The sequence below is a fragment of the Marmota marmota genome, unplaced genomic scaffold, assembly GCF_001458135.2.
Source record: "Marmota marmota marmota unplaced genomic scaffold, marMar, whole genome shotgun sequence".
NCBI classification, from domain to species: Eukaryota; Metazoa; Chordata; class Mammalia; order Rodentia; family Sciuridae; genus Marmota; species Marmota marmota.
In genome coordinates, this window is record NW_025999961.1 from 6,175,607 (window position 1) to 6,189,707 (window position 14,101).

The window sequence follows — 14,101 nt, forward strand, 5'->3', positions numbered from 1 at the left end:
TTCATCAGTAGACAAGACTATACCTTGAATTTAAATTTATTCCAAGACTAAGGGGAAGTTTACAAAATATTTTAAGCTGGAGACTAGTATTCCAAGCTGAAGAAACAGCATGTTCAGAGAGATGGAGCCCACGTGGTAGCCCCTGCCTACAGTTCCAGCTACTTGGGAGGCTACAACAGGAGGATTTCTTGAACACAGGAGTTCAAGACTAGCCTGGGCAACAGAGTGAGTCCCTGTCTCTAAAAGCATAAAAGAAATAAAGACATGAAGGTGCGAGGAAACTTTAGGCACATTCAAGGAATCAGAACGTTTGGAGGGTAGGGTGGGGAAAGGCAACTGTGAGATATGAGGTTAGAAAGGAATCAGGGAACAAAGGGGAGTATATAACAGGTTAAGGCATTTTGGATCTCCTAAGTGACTCAGAAGCCAACGGTTGACCTCATTCTGAACCTCGATCCCATTCAACTGACTTACAAGATCAAGTCACCAATTTCATGGAATCACCAGGAAAATGCATAGATGGAACACTGCAAGTTCATCCCTAGCTCAAATGATATAAAGCTAATGTGTTATGAAGAACTGCAGTTTGTGACTATTGGTCCAGCCATCACCAACATTTAATTTATCAGTGCTATTGAAAGGAGTGATTGGGTGGGCAGACATCCTCACTCACCTTATACTACAGGCATAGCTACCACATCTTCTTTAGATTTTTCTACCACCTCTTTTTTAATTGCTCTAGTACTCACCACTAACCATTAATTGTTGGTTCTATCCCAAGCCATTTTCTCACCCTATGCTCTTTCTACCTACATGATTTTATCTAGCCTTGTGCTTCCTTCATTATACAATGCCCTGAAAATTCCAAAATCTATACCATCTGAGTTGCCACCTGATCTCCAAACTGTATTTCCAACCATCTCCTAGTCTCTGATATTTTGATGACACATGTACCTTAAATTCGGCATGTCTAAAACAAAACAAGTTATTTTCCTCTCCTCCACCAAAATCTCCTCCTTTTGTGTTCCTTGTTTCAACTATTAGGACGATCATGCACCTAATTCCCCCTCACCAGAAAATTTAGAGTCATCTTTAGAAAAGAAAGATTTATTTTTACTTCTCACATCTAATCTGCTGCCAAAAATTATCTATTTTTAAACCCATTTCACCTCTTTGCCCAAATACTTTATACCATCATCTCTCCTTTGAACTGTTATTATTCCTTCATGGTTCTTGTCACTCTCTGACATTTATTAGAGTAACTTCTATGTTGAAGAGGAATCAGATGCTCCAGAGGGCTGGTTTTTGCCCAATAGTTTATCACTCACTCCAGGAAAAGAAAAAAATATTCTCTGATTGCTCTAGTTGCAAGAAAAATCTAATTTTAGAAACTAGTATGTTCAGTCCAATATAATAATCAGAGCTTCTAACTTTTTGTAAACTTAAGGAATCTTTCTTCCCCCAGCTTGGTTCACTCAAGGTATAGGCCCCAAAGTTGAAGAGAGGGTGTCCTGAGTGCTGTTTTCTCCTCTTCCTCCACCAGTCTCTCCCCCACTTTCTGTGACTTCTGACCACCCCGGACTTGGAGTTTCTATGAAATATTAAATGATTCAGGATGATGCTTTTTTTTTCTGGTTACTTGGTGGCACTGATCAAGAAGTTCTCTGACTGCTCTTCATCCCTTGAAGGAGATGCGGGCATGGCCTCTGCTTTGGTTAAGAAATGCATCAGTAGGTGATTTCATCACTGTTTGAACATCACTGAATGTAAAAACAAACCTGGACAGCTACCATGGAACTAGACCATATAATCTTATGGGGCAATTAGATGTGACTAAAATGTCATGCACTAGGGAGATGGTGAAAAGTCACCATTGACTAAAATGCCATGCAGTGCTAGGCTGTATAAAGCACATACATATCATAAAATTAATATTTTTAAAGTGTACAATTCAATGTGTTTTTAGTATAGCCACACAACTTATGCAACCATCCCACTCTGTAATTTCATCACCACCCCCCAAAGAAATCCCCAACACATTAAAAATTCTTCCCCATTACTGTTGGGTGCAGAGCAGGCTGAACTGTGTTGTCTGCAGGGCAGGCTGAACAGATGTTGGCTGCAAGATAGCCCATGCACTCAAACCCCCCTCTATCTGGTCCTTTATCACCTGTTTGCCTCAAGTCTGAACATTCAACCCCGCTCAAGGCTGAACACTTAACCCCCACTTGGGCCAACAAGGTAGCTTGCAGACCCAGAGGCCCCATTAGATTTGGGCTATAAAAACTCCCTCCTGCCAGGCCCCCCCCTCTCTCTTGCTCTCTCTCTCTCTTGCTCTCTTTGTCTTTCTTGCGCGCACTCTCTGTCTCTCTCTTGCTCTTGCTCTCTCCCTCTTCATCTCTCCTCTTCTCTTCCCCCCCCCTTCTCTCTCTTCTTCTTTCCTACTTTCTTTTCTCTTTGTTGCACTGCTGCAATAAAGATCTTTTGGTTACTCCGAGTGTTGTGGTCACTTTTCTTTCAGTTACCTCCTTCTCCCAGCCCTGGAAACCACTAATATGCTCTTCATTTCTATGATTTTTTTTACTCTAGAAAATTAATATAAAGAAAATCATAAAATACGATCTTTCATTCCTGGCTTCTTCCACTTAACATAATGTTTTCGAGGTTTCCCTCATACTGTAGCATGAATCAATGCTTCCTTCCATTTTAGGTTTGAAAATATTCTATTATTTAGATATTCCACACTTGACATTTATCCATCACTTGTTGGACAAAGCTGGTTATTTCTATTTGTTGGCTTGTGAATAATGCTTCTATAAACACTCCTGAGAAAGTTTTTGTATGGATGTACGTTTTCAATTCTCTTGGCTGTATACTGCTGGGTCATATGGTGACTCTATGTTTAACTTTTTGTGGAACTCCCAAACTGTGTTCTAAAGTGGCTGCACCTATATACAATTCCATCAGCAGTATATGAGCATTTTAATTTCTTCACATCCTGGTCAGCTCTTGCTATTGACAACAACCTGCACTGATGAGATGAGCTGGGTTCAAAAGAACTGGCTGCAACATTAAGCTAAGAAAACGATGAAGAAATCATGCAACACAGAAGTAGTTTTCATTTTGAGGGTAGGACGGCTCTGCGACCTTAAGGGTCAGCTGCCACGCTGGAAGGTGCTAGAAAGAGAACATGCACCCAGAATCTCTTTATTTTTATAGGGGACACACAAAGGAGGTTCCATGGAATGTTCTTCACCAAATAAGGCAGGGGATAAGGTTTCAAAGGTGGAGTCTTGCTTTTTGATGTCTTGTGGTCAGCAGATTGATTGACATCTTGGCAAGTTACACCCATCTCAAGTGCTGGGTGGGATCACAAGCAGAGCTAGAGGAGAGGCGCACTAGCACAGCCTAATCAGCATGTAATGCCAGACCTGTCCCCTCATATAGCTCCAATGTGCACAGCTCACACACACAGCCCATGGATGGCTCACGACAAGAGATGGTGAGGGGGCAGAGTGTATGGCCCCTCCATTCTTTCTAACTTCCGCTCAACTCCTTTACTTTTCTCAGCTTGAAGAGTGCTGTTCTAGTTAGGGATGGAAAGGCATAAGGAAAAAGGATTCTTGCTGATCACAGACTTTCAAGTTTTCTACCTTAGATTTTAAACTCTTAGCTCTAGAATTGGAAGGTGAGAATTTGGCTATTGCATTTGTCATTTTTCAGCTCTCTCCTGAGACGCGTGTGAGCCCATCTCCATTATAGACTGAACAAGGTGATCAAGAAGAGAAAAACAAACACTATTTTATTATTCTGGAATATGTATATTTATATGTACATTTGTGTGTATGATATTTATATTTATGCATCAACTTATTGAAGGAGGTAAACACCTGGAAGGAAACACTGTAATTGATCACTAGACCACAGCTGATATTTAGCATTCTCTTCTCCATTATCCAATCCCTTTTTGCCCTGACCTCTGACCAGCACTTCAAGTGGACAGCAATTTTTCCACCCAAACCTTCATTTCAAAGTGATCTCAGCCTTTGGTGGTCATGCCAGTTGGAAGGCTGGAATAATCACCCACTGACTGTTACTTTGGACACAGATACATACACCAAAACAAGGAAGTCCCCGAGGTATTCCTAGGCTTCTCATGTGGATCCCCACTTGGCAGCGGGGATCATTTTCCTTTGAGCAGTGTCAACCACACTTGCCAACACCATAACTCTTTCTTGCCATCCATAACTAGGTGCCTAAGAGAGAAAATATGTTCCCTAAGGCAGGTATTCTTCCCTTAGAGAATAAAATACCAACACAGCAAAGTCCAGAGTTGAGTAAATGGGAAGCAAGCATTTTATGATCGAGTAAATTAGATAAAACTTTGAAAGGCACCATTCCCAAATCTTCTACCAGTATTTCCTTCCAGGTATTAGATGCTTCAAGTTACCAAGTACATGATAAAAACCAGTTAACTAGTTAGTGCCGTGTCCTGTTGCCTTTCTGTGTTCATTATGTGGCAAGTTCCTTAACTGAAGACTCATCTCCCTCTGATATTATGTGGCAGCTAGGTCCTAAAGGCATCTCCTCTGCAGTCTGGATGAGGTAGAAGATGTGCCTTTTTCTCAAGTGTGGGCTGGCAGTTCTGGGTTCCCCAGTTAATGGAGCAGGGCAACCAAATTGTGTTTTCCATTACCTCCAAATTCAGGAATCCCTATAAATTGTAGAGAATATGGATCCCTATTTTAGCCCACTGGGTCCTCCCCTAGAAGATTCCATGAAACAGCGAATTCTTATATTTTCATAATATTTCCTTCCCACCCTCTGGCATGTATGTGTCTAAAATATTGATGTCAATACCAGTGATAGGGCTGGGGTTGTGGCTTAGTGGTAAAGCACTTGCCTGGCCTGTGTGAGGCACTGGGTTTCAATTCTCAGCACTGCATATAAATAAATAAATACAATAAAGATCCATCAACATCTAAAAACAAATTTTTTAAACCAGTGAGAACAGCTACTTCCACTCCATAGACCACATATGTTTGGTGTATTCAATGAAGATCTGCTTCATGGCTTATAGGATGGTGAGATGGTCAAGATCCCTACTGGACTCCACATATCCCTACGGCAGTGTGGCCAGGAATATATTTCTATTAAGTGAAAGCAAACTCTATCTGGAACAGCCTTTATCAGAATGGGGGAAAAAATACCATTGCTTTATCTGTTTTGGGTGCAAGGACTGTGTTAATATGCTCCAGAAGATAAACTGTATCTTAATCAGTCACTGAAATAGGAGTTACCAACTAATCAGGTTTACTTAATCCACTACTATTTCCAGGAGCCATCCATCCTGGAAATGGGCATACAAGGAATCAAGCTTAGTTTCAAAGTGTTTAACTGTGGCTTGTGATTCCCCTAGAGGTACGGTATTAGATTTGTTTATTATTCTGGTGAGGAGAACAAACTTCAATGGTTTCTGTTTGGCCTTTGCAAACACAGTGCTCCTTTCTATATTGCTCAGAGTGTCATCTGAGGATGGGGATCTGACACTTGCTAAGGCTATCGTTCCAACTCTATGCTTTACTCAGGAACTGGAGAAATAATCACTGGACCTATTATAATATGAACTCAGGTTAAAACCCCACTTTTCACTGATTACCATTAAATCCACTCTAATCAGGGACTGCAGTGGATTCGTGGGCCTCTAGAAATCTCCTATTAGTTCAGAACCAGTATTCTTTATTCTTTTCACATACCCCAGGACAAAATTACCAGATATAGTTCAAGGTCCCTTTCAGAATGGCAGGTAAGAGGTTTCAGAGTCTGTCAGTATGAGTGAGATAGGTCCTTCCTGCAGATATCTGGTGTCATTTCCATTCTGGGCATCCAGGTCTGTTACCAGTCTGGGTCTATGAACTGGAATATGAGCTGTGATTTCTGTGGAAGTTCAAATCAGGCCTTTGTTCTCCAAACCTGAAGCTCGTTTTAGTTCAGTTACTCACATCACAGAAAACCTGCATGATTCACCTGTTGATTTCACTCCCAGGGATACCTTAGGCAGAGTCTGACAATCAGACCCTTTTCCATTACTTTTTACCAAGCCCACTGGAACCAATTGAGTAACCATGACCACTTTGCTTCCAGCAGATAATTAGTTTTCTTTGTACTCTGCCACTGTGCACTCCTGGATACCTGCTTATAATAGGAAAAAAGCTTCAACATCAACAATTCCTACCACCAGTCCTAGCCCACAGACTACTGAGAAATTCCTGGTGCTTCAATCTCCAAGTCTGGTGAAATGAGATTTTTTTTTTTTTTACATACCCTCTGTCCTGTTGAGGCCCAGCCCCTGGAAAACAGATTCGGGATCCCAGAAGCTAGAAAAGATGCAAAGTGCATTTGGGATAGTAGCCATGATTTATTTAGAGGTGGCTGCAGTCCTCCAACCCCAGTCGTTCTACAGGCCAAACAAAGAAGGCATAGTGTCAACAGGTTACATAATTGAGCACATATTCACAAGCACATGTTTGTGACTTTGAATACAAATGCTGAATCAGGGTGTTTATGACAGTTGAAGCTCAGACCCTGGGAACAGATTTGAGATCCCAGCAGGTGGAAAAAGACGCAAGACACAGTTGGGATAGTAGATGTTCTTTATTCAGAGGTGGCAGCAGCCCCCAACCCCCCAACCTCCAGCTCTAGCCCCAATTTGCCCCAGCCAGTTCCATTTCAACCCCCTCCCCCAGCCATTACTATAGACTTCTTTTATATGTAGGCCAGACAAAGAAAGCACATTGCTAACAGGTGAAGTAAGTAGACACATGCTTACAAGCAAATGTTTATGACCTTGAGTACGTATATTGAATGAGAGTATCATGACCTTGGCATGAATTCATGACCTTGTCTAAAAACATAACCTGTGGGAAGCCGCAGCAAAGGAGTCTAACTATAGCCATCTTGGGCCTGCCCTACACCCTCTCAAGGAGATATAGTTAGGGGGTAGGTGGACAAGATGTTTATGTCAGATTTTGTCAGTTGAAAATCAGGCCCAATTTCACCCTTTCTACATCCTTCTATGTGTTTGTTAGGAATTCTTGGAATATTTCCCAAACTCATTCATCAACTCAGTACTGGATAGAGGTCCTGCCTTTGAAGCGGGGTGGAAGATAGGAAGTAGGAGGGCTCAGTCTCTCCTGGCTCTGGCAGAAGTACTAATTGTAGACAATAAATAGGTTGCAATGGCACTGCAATTTCAATCATGGAAATGCCAACTCAGATCACTTGTCATCTGGAGCAGATCAGCAGTGAGCACGAGTTCACAGGCTTCAGCATCAAGTGGTAGCAGCTCTCTGATCTCTAGATAAATCCACATCTCTGTTTTGCTCTTCCAGTTCTTCCAACACCTTTGTAACCAACCCCCTGCATTCAATTCCTTTCTGCTTCAAATATCTAGAGTGGTAAGAGCAAATCTAGCATTCCTGTCTCCTAAAATTTTTGAATTCCTCTCCCTCTATCAGTTGTTCACAACACATAATAAATATTAGAATCATCTATCAGTTTAAAAATACTGATTCCCCTCCTCCCTCGAGATTCTGATTGAGTTGCCCAGGCACCAGTGATTTTTAAAGTTCCCCAGGTGATTCTAATGTGCAGTCATTTGAGATCCTCTGCTCTCTCATGCCAAAGAATTTCTGGCCTTTCCATATAATCACAAATGAGCCAGCAGTATTTCAGGTCAGGGCTAGCTGACCACTCCGCCCCCCATCAAAACAAAACAAAAAACTCTTAAAACCATTATTAAACTATTCTCAATGCAGTGAGATTTCAGGCAGTTTTAATTTTTCCTTATGTTTTACTGAATTGTTTTAATGAACATTGTTTTAAATTATTTTAAAAGTTATTTTTCAGGGCTGGGGCTGGAGCTCAGCGGTAGAGCGCTTGCCTTGCACGAGTGAGGCACTGGGTTCCATCCTCAGCACCACATATAAATAAATAAAGGTATTGTTGTCCATCTACAACTAAAAAAAAAAAAGGTTATTTTCACTGTGTAAAGACAAATGATCCTCCTGTCTGCACTAGCATGTAACTGCACCCATATCACTACATCCAACCCAGACTAAAATTATGTTCTGACATTCTTGTTTAAGCATCCTCAAAATGCATTCTTAGAAACATCATCAGGACTTAAAAAATATAAGTAAACAATGGGTCACAGACCATAAAGACTGTCCCCTCACTATTGTTGTAGTTAGGTGCTAAGTGAATGGAGCCCTTGGAGTAGCCACACTAGGTATAAGTAATTATCATGCTATTCAAGTCACTTTGTATTGCCATTTCCTTGCTCTTTTCACACTCTTATCTGTCCCACCCTGCTCTGCAGCAGGCCGTGTAGTATTTAGATTTTGGTTATTGACATAGCAAAATGAGAAGTAGGGCGTAGGACAGTTCCTACACAAGGGAAAGACTGCCTTCTTAGGCAAAGGATATAACCCTTCTTGAGACAGAGAAGCTTAAAAGATTAAATTTCAGAAGTTTTTGAAGGTTGAAATATTTAAATTTTTTTTTGGTTGGCCTAACTAATTTTTTTTTTATTCTGCTTTCCAATTTAATCTAATCCAATGCTTGCCAACTTTTTTCATGCTGTGACAGTTGAACCCATATTGCCTCTGGGTTATCATAACGGTGTACTTATACCCAGAGCCATCAAACTGCCATGTCTTTTGACTGGGGTCCATGCCATTTCCTCTGGAGGATGTATTCTTCCAGTCAATTAAACCCTAAAAACATATGGGTACAAGCTACACATCAGGCACTATGATAGGCTCTACTACCATAAGCACTCCCCCTCCCCTGCCATCAGCTCCAGTGGTCTGGCCCAAATGTCACATCTTCCATAAATTTTTCCTTGACTTCCCCACAGGGATAATTAATGGTTTTCTCATTCTCTATTCCAACAGTTATTTATCCATGAAATAAACCCTTGGCATTCATAACATTTAAACTTCCAGGAACTACTCCATCAATTTTCCCTTTCATTTCCCAGTCCAGAACTTAACATTTCTAGTTTAGCCAATTTAAAAGTTACTCTAAAAGATAGTTTACAAAGTGTCATCATTTGTCATTTTACCAAAGCACAAATGGGAGCCATTCTCCCTGAAAAGCTGGGGACAAGAATGAATCACTTCCTTTTGGAAGTCTTTCCTGATCCTCTATGCCTCCCAGGCTCAAATTGGTAGCCCTCTGAATCATTTGGTATACTTCCAGCTCTAATAGAAGATGGGAATAACAATATTTATTTCACATAACAGACTCTGAGGGTGTGGTACTTTCAGAGTCCGATGATCTCCTCAACAATGTAAGGGAATGGGGTCAGGAATTTTGCAGCTCTCTTGGCCAAGTCCACATGGTCACATGACAACAGCTGCTCTAAACAGCATCCTTCACATAAACTCACTTCCAGTGGGGTGAAAACGCAGGCTTCCCTTCCATCTCACTTTTTGCCAAGAAGGAAAATGTCTTCCAGGAACTACTCCATCAATTTTACCTTTCATTTCTCAGTCCAGAACTTGGCCATGTTCTGTCACTAACCCCCATACAGTTATCCTGTATTGGGTGGGGTCAGGGGCATTGATTCCAGAAACCCCCTGAGGGTACCAAAATCCATGGATGCTCAAATCCCTTATACAAAATGACATAGTATCTAGATATAACCTACGTATATCCTCCTGCATACTTTAAATCAACTCTAGATTACCTATAATAGCTAATAAAATGTAAATGCTATATAAATAGTTGTTATACTGTATTGTTTAGAGAATCCTGACAAGAAAAAAGTCTGTACACGTTCAGTGCAGACAACCATCATAAGGTTCTAACCACATTTTCAAGCCATGGTTGATTGAATCCACGGATGCTGAACCCACAAAAAAAGAGAGTGGGTTATATTCAAGGTGACCCACATGACCACACTTGTTGAGATAAATGGTCCTTGGGCCAGCAGCATCAATATCCGCAAGGAACTTGTTAGAAATGCAAAACCTCAGGCCTCACCTAGAACTACTAAATCAGAAACTCTGGGGGTTTTAACAAGAACTCTGGTAACAAGCCCTCCAGGTGATTCTGATGCAAAAAAAAGTTTGGCATCCCTATGTTAGATTTACCATACCTCATTCTGGTTCTGGGGGAGGGATTCCTCCCCCACCTGAACATCTTGACTCCTGGAATAAAATCAGGATTTCATAATTAAGAAAGAAGAAGGGAATACTTTGAGGTAGACAGCACTCTCCTATTATTGTATTTCCTTTTATTGCATTATTGGCCCATTGATTTTCTTGCTCACTCCCTGACTCAACTGCATTCTTAAATTTTTCTTTTATATTAGTGTTTCTATCCATAGCACAATAGAAGGCACTCGATTAATCCATGTTGGACAAATGGGTGAACATTAAGGTGGCCTCCACTTTTTAATTATCCATCACTTTCACAGCTGCTTCCTGTTGCTTTCCACTCAAGGAACATTTTCACATCAGCTCATGTGAGTGAGCCAAGAACTGTAGCTCTTCTGGGGGAGTTGAGAACAATTACTCCTTTGCATATGGGATAAGTGTAGACCCTGGCTTCCTGAGTGCACGTTGAACCTTTGTGCACATTCATTTGTGGTCAGCGGTGTCCTTGGAGAGCAACGCTATACAATCGCAAAGAACTGAACATGTTAACTGTCGAGCTGAGTTCTGGCTGCTGATTCCTGCCTGGCAGTCTTTCTCAGAGGCAGCTGCATAGCAGAGTCAAACACAACCTAAAAAGAAGCCTTCAGGCTTAGTCCACATTGTGAACAGCATTGAGGCCATGGCAGCTAGCAGTAGCACTTGTTCCATTCTGCCCAGTACAATAACCTGGACAAGCCTCTTGGACTTTCTGAAGCTGTTTGTAGGGTTAAAAGTGACAGAAATGCAAAGTGGTGAAAATACAGGGATAGGGAAGACTAATAAACACAGAACTAAAAAGTCCTCAAGTAGTATCAGTTTCAGCTGCAGCTGAACAGAGGCTCACAGACAATGTCCTCAGGAACCTTCTCTCTTCATTGCTCAACTGAGTCTCCTTGGCTTCATTCTCTGGCAAGCTTTTACAAAGCAATGGAGGAGCAACTCCAGACTCATATCCCATCAACTTGGCACTCCCAGCGAAAAACAAGCCCCTCTTTCATGGAAGTGTCAGCAAAAGTCCTGAGGAAGACTCTCATGTTCTGACTAAAATTACATGGACATTCCAGTATAAATGCCTGCTTAGGTTGATAGACGTGCCCAGCGTGGATAGGGGTGTTGAGTCTGGTGGCAGTCAGTCTCACCTGAGCTGCAGGGATAAAGAGTAAGGAAAATTCCCACTTACACACACCCCCACAATTCACAGTGCTGTTATTAGAGGCAGGGGGTGACTGCTGAGGATGCAAAACCCATAGACGCCCTGTCTACCATGTTCCTTATTCTGGATCCCACATATGTGCAGAGCTGGGTATCATTTTCCAAAACGAGGAAGAAAATAGTAACTCCTAAAGACAGAAAGTACAGGCCCTTTTTCTTTCTCACTGGCTGGAAATAGCTCCAAGCCCTCCAGAGCAGGGCTGGGGGATGGCACCAACCACCTTACTCTCTGTGCAATTTAATCCTCCTGAACAGTCAGTTCCACTACACCCCCTCCACTGTAGTACCCCCCGCCACCCTCCCTCCCATGGTTTCTTGGCCTGCTTTACCCTCTTTTGTAATCATCAGTTAACATCTGCGATATTTTATTAGAGGCAGGAAGGATTTTTTTTTTCCTGCTTTACCCTTCTTCCTGCTGAGGTTGAATGCAAAATAGATTCAAATAGCACAATAAGGCAGGCAGGCTGCTTAGCATAATAACCTAAAGATGTGTTAAACTGGGAAGAGTCAGAGATTTCGATTCCTCCCTCTGCCACCCCCAGGGCAAGCCTTCTCTTTCCAGCACTATTATAGCTTAAAGCTCTGGGTCCACCTAGGAAATAAATGGATGAAGCCGCAAAACGGACAATTCAGACTGAGGAAGGGGACAAAATGTTAAGTAAGGGAAGAAAAAGCCCTGACACAGAGAGGAAAAAATAAACTCTAGTGGGGTAAAAAAGCAAAGGCAAGATGTCTCTCTTGTCTTTCATGGAAAAAATAAAAGTCTGCAAATGAATGACAAAGCAAACTATACAAGGAGATATAGCCTTTCTTTTATTCCCCCAATACTGGGGATTGAACCCAGGGATGGGATGCTTTACCACTGAGCTATATCCCCTGCCCTTTTAATTTTTTTTTAATGAAGGTGAAAATTATTCCTTTATTGCAAACACTTCCAGTAACAATGCATTAAAGACCCATTGATATACAATGCCCTTTTAATTTTTTATTTTGAGACAGGATCTAGCTAAGTTTCTGAGACTGGCCTAGAACTTGTGATCCTGCTACGTCAGGCTTCTGAGTTTCTGGGGTTACAGGTTTGCACCACCGTACCCACAGAGACATACTCTTTAAATTGCCAACAAAATCAAGGATTTAGTCCCTTCCCCACACAACTTTTACTAGAAGTTTAAGAATTAATAAAATGACTAGATGATTAATACCAAAGTAAGAGGCATTCTGGCTTAAACAGTTCTAAACTGAGGTTTTGTACACTAAGGAGGAAAGTTAGTAAAATAGGGCACAGAGACCACCCCCAAATTTCCAGCTCCCCTGCAGACCCTGTAACGGACAGTCTTCCCGATTCAGTGTCTGTGCTTCATCAGCAAGTCCATTTGTGGCATGGATCACATGGCCATGCCTTTCCAACACAGGAGTAAACTGATGGGGTTGCGTAGTTATTTATTTTTAAAAGCATTCAACTTCTGAATTGTAAGGTATCACAAAGGCAATATTTTGCTGACTTTGAAATCCCTTCTGAATTTATTTTTCAAATAAATACATTTCTTCCTCTGTTCTGAACTTGTGACACTCTCTTACATGTGAATATTAGGAGTCCTTTTCAAGAAACTCGCTGTCTCTCCAGCAGTTTCATGGAAACAGACTTCTCTATATCTAGGTTTCTTCCTATGGGACCCTTCTTTTTTTTTTTTTTTTTTACAAATGCCGCAGTCTGGCTGGGCACAAAATCATGAGCCACTCACAGCTTTGTAGATTCAAACAGCAATTCTTTATTCCCGAACTCACACCGGCACTCTACACACGTTCTGGGGAAATCCACGTTCTCTGCCAAATTCACGTTCTGGGCGAAATCCCAAATACTCTCTGAATCCCACGAGAACTCAACGGGAACTCAACAAGCAGGCAGGCCTGAGGCAGCAGGATACGCCCTATTCCCAGCAGGGTACACCTTAAACCTGGAACCGCCCTAAACCCGGATTGTCCTAAACCGGGAACGCCCTAAACCCCGATCCACCCTGGTCCTTGAGCAAGGTCACCTTACATGCAATGACACTGCAAATGACCTGGGTCATGCCATGCGTCATTCTTACTTAGCAATGGCCCTCAGCATCTCCCTCCTTCTGATTAATTAAACAACAAGCAATGTGGCTTAAGGACCGTGCCTGGTAGGTTGTCCAATTCAACATATGGTTCTTACCCGTCATGGGAAAAACTGACCTTTAGGCGTCAGCCTCCTGTCTTAGGTTGATACCACTGCAATTGGATCATACCCGTCACTGACTACCGGTCCAGCATACAGCCATACTTGTGGATAGGCCTATGCACCAGTGGGGGGGTGAGGTTCTTGTCTCACCTCTGTTGGCCCCCAATTTTGGCCTTGGTGCCAGTGGGGGGGTGAGGTTCTTTGCCTCACCTCTGTTGGCCCCCAAATTTTAGACCATCACTAGCAGAAGGGAGGAGGATACAGAAATGCCACGACACCAAGCCAATTGACGGCTCCTTTGGAAAAATTGCATCACTGGTGACACCATCAGCAAAGATATGCCAGCACTACCACAAACAGAACCCCGACTCCAGACAATCACTGGGTCAGGACCTTTCCATTGTCCTGTGAGAATATCTTTCCAAAGTACCTTAGGCTTATGTACATTTTTTGGATACATATGCCTTTCCGCAGCACTAAG